The following is a 6,338-nucleotide window of genomic DNA, read 5'->3' on the forward strand; positions in this document are numbered from 1 at the left end:
CACTCACGTCTCAACTCCTTTTACCCTGCCTTTGATTTCTGTTTCTCTGCTACTACTCTGTGAAAGTCGCAGACATCCTCTTGAGCACCAAATGTAACAGCCCGTGTCTCCACTTTTCTGCAAGGGTGCCACTGCTGACCGCCACCGGCATCTTCATCGATGGATTCATTTTCCTGTTTGCTCTCTTTTTTTCTTTTTTTTTTTTTTTTACCTTGTCAGTTTACAATCCCTTATTTTTTTTATTTTTTACGCCTACATCACCTGGTCTTCCTAGGTGGTCTCCCATCCAGGTACTAACCGGGCCGACCCTGCTTAGCTTCCGAGATCAGACGGGATCAGGCTTGTTCGGGATGGCATGGCCGCAGACCTGCTCCCTGCTTTTTGATGACTCCTTTATGTCTCCGTCACTCACATCTCATCTTCCTCCTCCCCGCAAATTTAGGGACTCTCGAGGCTCTGCCCTCAGCCTGGAGTGTTTAATAAATGTTAGCTGTTATGATTACGCTTTAATATCTAAGAGAGTTGAGGGTTTTTTTTGAAACGTAAGTCCTGGTATATGAGATAACGGCCATGCCTAACTGTACCTGGCCAGACAGTGAGTAGGGACAGTCCCTTTAGGGCATCACGTCCCCGTTTTAACCCGAACCCCTGCTGATTTACTCTAGAGTGTGGCTGCCCAGTCTCTTGGGGCATTTCGTTTCTAATAGGAGCCTGGGAGTCACTTTTGGTTTCTCTTTCTCCCTCACCGCCTTGCCCACCTTGGAAAGGATGCGGGCCCAACTTAGCACCTTGACCTTGCCCACTCTCCAGCGGTCACACTCTTACTCGCCTTAAATCAAGGATCGATTTCCCGATTAGATGATTACGACGGCCTTCTCAAAAATCCTATTCCTCCCCCGCTGCAGTCCTGTTTAAATTCTCCCAGAAACAGCCCCCCCAAAGAACTCTGCTGGAGTCACCTTGTTAAACACCTTCAGGTCGCTGCGTGGTCTGGCAAACGTGTTACAACTTCCTGTGACTGGCCTTCAGAGCCATCCCTTTCCAGTTTTATTGCTTCCCGTTGACACCCCTCCGCTGCCCCCACAGTCCCTCTGACACTGAGCGTTAGGTGACACAGGGACTCCACATCTCTCAAGCAAAAGATGAAAGAGCCATCAAGCGAGAAGAGGGGAGGAGAAGATTCTGGAGCTACGCCAGGAAAGGAAATTCACATGAAAGCATACGATTCAGGGCACTAATTCAAAATCAGAGAACCCAGCCTCCTGCTAAAGCCACAGTTCTTCTCACGCTTCAGGAAAGCCAAGCTCTGGTAGCCGGTGTGAGGCACAAGGAGCGTGACGCATTGAGGAGTTACAGGACTTTTGTGTATTACAGATATTTTGTGATTTGGGGACGGGGGCGGGCGGCGGCGGTGGAAGGGGAGGAATGGTCAGTCTGTGTTTAAATGTATTCAAATCCCAGCTCTCAGGGATGACTGAAAGAGCTCAGCAGGGACTCGAGATGAGTCACACTCAGACTGAGTTCCTATTCTAGTCTCACCACTTCCTTCCTGGTTGTATCATCTGGGGACATTCTTCAACTTTTCTGAGTCAGGATTCCTTTGGTTGCAAAACGAGAATAATTCCCACCTCACAGGGGCCTTAGGAGGGTTCGATATGATATGTGATGATATCTAGCACAGATCTGCAAACAGAGAGGCCAGGACCATCGCGTGCAGCTGCACAGGTTGTGCACTGTGCAATTCCAAGGATGCCATTCATGTAGTCTGTGCATAATCATTTGCAGCAGCTTCACCCCCAGATGTCAGTTCCCTTCATGCTCTTTCCTCTAAACGTGAGTAGATACAAGATAAAGTGAAAAGAGAACGGCCGGGCAACTTTATGACTATACGACCAGCACAGATGTATTAAGACAATGAGAGATACTCCTTTACTTGACAAAAGAGGGTCCATTCATTCATCTGCTCAGAATCCAATGAACACTTACTATGCGCTAGGCATGCTACACTCACGATAGGTATTTCTGTCTCATTTCTATAAAGTATAGGTCTCTACACCCTTTTTCCTTAGGTCCTCACTCCAAAATGAAAGCAAAAAGCTATTCACATCCAAGAGCACATGACTGGCTTTAAGGTGTCTCTTCTCAAACTCAGCCTGCACCTCCTCCCCAGACCTTACACAAGCCCTCCCACGGTGCACCTGCTCCATCAATCATCAGGGGACAGTCCTTTGGTATTTGGTGATAAAAGAGATTCTGGGATCACTGAGGTTACTCAGTGCTACAGAGTCTCAGCATCAGGACAGCCTGCAGAATTCAGCATTGCCTTAACCGTCCACCCATCTCTTAGGAGCCCAGGCCTCTGCATGTGACTCGTGCTTTCTCCTAAAGCTGTCAGGAGATGCTTGCAGGAGGGACCTTTCCTTTGGAATCAGTCAAATATGTAAAAGCTGAAAATAAATGTTTTGGGAGGGGGTTTCTGTTCTCTGAGAGATAAAAAATTAACTATGACATTTCTACCTACACTTGCCTTTTAGGCATAGAAAAATATCGACAACATTTTTCCTCGTTTGTACATCCTCTTCAAAATCAAATATATATTGCTTCCTACCTCTGTCTCAAGTGTAATAACCAATTGTTCTTATCATTAATATCAGACCTTTAGTTTTTTATTTCTACTGATGTTTATGTAACAATTTTAAAACGCAATAAACTACGTAAGTACACAATGATATAGAGAGACAGCCCCTAAACCCAACTGATAGTTGGCAGGCAAGGCCATCATGCTTAGCTCCTACCTGGTAACTTATCAAACACTCTTATAATGGAACATTAATCAGCCATTAAAATGATAGTGATGTGCACGTACTTATACAGAAAAATCTTCACATATGTTATTAAATAAAAAGATGGTTATAAAACACTGTTTACAATAAAATTGCATCTTCATTGTATACTGTCTATACAAGACATATACAATAGCTAGTATTTATTGAACATTTACTACATACTAGTCACTGATTTAAGACTTTATGCATATTATCTCATTTGTTCCTCCTGAAATGCTATAAGGAGGGTACTATTTTCTTACCCAAATTAAACAAAGGAGAAAATTAAATAAAAGTTTAAGTGAATTCTCCAGATCACAGAGTCAATAAGTGATGAAGCTAGGCTGTAAATCCAGTTATTCTGACTCTGGACCCCCATGCTCTTAGCTACCACGTTGTACTGTATAAATCTATGGAAAGTTTAAAGCAAGTTATCATTGGTTGTTTCTTGAAATAAGTCATTTTCTTCTTTTAGTTTATCTGTAGTTTTATGTAAAATATGTATACATATATACATGTATATAATGTCTACAATAAATTTCTACATTGGGAAAATAACGAATTAATGGTAACTGGAAAAATAATATCACCCGAGAAAAGACTTTTACAAATCTTTATTTCTGCCTATTGAGTTCTCAGATGCATTTCAAGGCCACTTTGCAGCACTATTCATCTGCCTGTAATCTTCTTAAATACCCCAAGGTCTAATTGTTTAGTTGCTTAATGAAACCAATTCCCTTTGAGATTCTCTAATGAGCTTAATAATGCCTTTCAAAAAGAGCTGAGTAACCAGTTAAATAGAATTATACAGGCGTGACTATTTGCTCTTATAAGTCAGTTTTCATATTCTCAGACTTCATAATCCCTCGTGCTTTTTTTTTTTGACTCTGGGGCAAATGAACATCTCATACTTCTCAGTTTGTCAGCACGAAAGAAAATCATTGTAAAGCTTTGCTTCCTGATATGTATTTCACTGTGAGGTGTTAGAAAACATACACTTTCAAATGCTGAACAGGCACTTTTATAGAAGGTCATACTGACCATCGGAAAATTAGCTGATACATACGACTCCATTCATTTTAGTAGTTCAATTAGTCTTACAGTTTCGGGGTTTTAGAGTAGGGGTGGCAGGGAAGACAATCGATATGATGCCTAGGGCACGGTCTCTAAATTTAAAGCAGCACAGCCTTTTTTAACATCAGAGGAAAATGACTAGAGAATGTATAAGCACAATGACTTTATAGAACATCATCCTTGAGGTTCTCTCCAGGGTCATTAACTACTGAGTCGCCTCTGTTCTGGCTTAGGGCTTAGATCTAGGGGTCTGGGGATCATCCTTGGGCACGTTAGAGTCAAAGACAGAGTTCTCATTCCTTGGCCTATAGCTTGAGCTCATTTATCTTTAAAGTCTATTGCCAGAGATAAAGGACTCTTGCATATCCTTAAACATGATGCTGGGGCATGAAAACATGACATTCTCAGTATTACTGCTTCCCATCACAGCATTTGCTTTTTTAATGCTAGAGGAGAGAGGTGGGTATGAGCTGGATTCCCTAAAGGAGAAGGCTTCCCTGAAAATAATAGTGGCAATCATACCTCCAGTGGCAGCCATCAGTGGGTATGAGCTGGGTTCCCTAAGGGAGAAGGCTTCCCTAATAGTGGCAATCATACCTCCAGTGGCAGCCATCACAGCCTGCTTGGTATAACTGGGTGTATGCGTGACCCACAGCTATAATGGTAGTAAGAGCAGCTGTAAGGACGTCCCGCTATGTGCCACACGCTAATAAGCTCTACTCATGCTGTTTCATTAAATCTGTCCCATCACCCTATGAGGCAGATCCCCCTTTATTATCCACATTTGTCCTCGAGGACATGGAGGTTCTGAGAGGCCAAGATCGTAAAAGCTGCTGCAGAGGAGTGGAGCTGAGGCTCGTAACCATGCCTGCCCAGCTCCAAACCCCTGTGGGTTACATCGCCATGCCACGCTGTCTCTGCCCGGTGCAACTTTTGATGTGGAAGACACCCAGGTGTGGTTTACTGTGGCATGGCTAGGCGGGGGTGGGGTGGGGAGGGGTTGTCTTAGCAGCAAGACTAGGAAGCTTATGTCTGTTTTATTGTCTTTCCCTTACTCTTATCAACATCATATAGTACTGGGGAGAAGCCACAGGCAGACCGTCCCCCTCGATATTCAGAGAAAAATCTTGCTGCCATCTGTAGGAAGGGAACTCTAAGCAAAATGACAGGTACTGTTTCAAATCCTACCACAGATGCCATTTCATCCTTGCAAAAGGCTGTGTTTGTTTTCAGAGATACCTCTGAGGCTTTAAACAATGGCCCTCACTCAGTCGATCCATGTCTGCCTCCCGGTCTCCTCACTGTGAATTCAGAGAAGGGACCAGACCCCACTCTGATTAGAGAAGAATGAAACCAGTGAAAAGCCCTGGCCAGGCTCAAAGGAAGACGTGACGAGGACTGAAAGGACGAGACTAAAGACATGGCTGGGAGGAGCCCTCCAGACAGAAGGAAGAGGCAGAGGCGTCAGAATGATCCCCGCAACTGATGCTTCTTCTATGCCCAGTCCTCCCTCCTCAAACTAGAGCTTCAAGTTCACGAGTCAGTTCCCAGCATCACCAGCTGGGCTCTGCCATTCAAAGCCCAAACTGGCTGGGTGTTCATTGGCTCTGGAACGTGCCCCTTTCCGGGTTCCTTGTGATAGGCATCCACCTGTCCTCCCTTTGTGAGCCTGAACTCTTAGACTAGTGAGAGGTGAACAGTCGATACAAGTTAATTATTCAATGCTGAGAAAATCTCAAATGTTTCTGTCTGCATTTCATCAAAAGCAAAAGTCTATGGAATTTGCATTCAGAATATAGTTATTAAGAAGGATGGCTGTATAAGTGTATTGTAGACAAGCATTATATTCAAGGGCAAGACAGTGGAAACAGCCTAAGAGTCCAACAACAGGAAAATGGATAAAGACATGGAACGTGCATTAAAATGCAACTATCAAAAAGGATCATCTTCAGCAATGGTGTAGCAATATGACTGCCAAGAACCACGAAGAATCTAAGATTCCTACCACCCACCTTGTACGTTAACAAGTCAGCCATAGTTTCATGGATGCTGGCAGAAGACACAAGACTCCTGCATCAGCGACAAAGGACTTTATTACTCACAGCAATAGCCCTGGCCAGAACAAAAGGACTTTTTTTTCTTCTTGCCAGTTTCTTAAGCCCTAATTTCCAAAGGGTGACATGAAGAGGTCCAGGAGACACCTGCTTGCCATCAACAGTGGGTTGCATTTTAGGAGGGAAAATCTGAGCTTAGGGAACACAAATCTTTTATGAAAGACAATAGGCACTCCTGCTCATCGCTCCGGAAGAAGACACTATCTCTGTCCTGCAAGGCTATTTGCTGTATAAATATCCTTGAACAGATAACCTGGGGCTAACGTAGATCGTGCCCCTGCTGGCAGGTGTGCAGAAATGTGAGAGACTTGTCATTTCCCAACAA

At 43.9% G+C, this 6,338-nt stretch overlaps 1 pseudogene; it reads right to left on the reverse strand.

The window, feature by feature from the left end:
* Window positions 1-249: 249 nt before the first annotated feature.
* On the reverse strand, window positions 250-367 carry LOC112481171 (annotated as a pseudogene).
* Between the last annotated feature and the right edge of the window lie 5,971 nt (window positions 368-6,338).

This window comes from Pteropus alecto, unplaced genomic scaffold, assembly GCF_000325575.1.
Source record: "Pteropus alecto unplaced genomic scaffold, ASM32557v1 scaffold205, whole genome shotgun sequence".
NCBI lineage: Eukaryota > Metazoa > Chordata > Mammalia > Chiroptera > Pteropodidae > Pteropus > Pteropus alecto.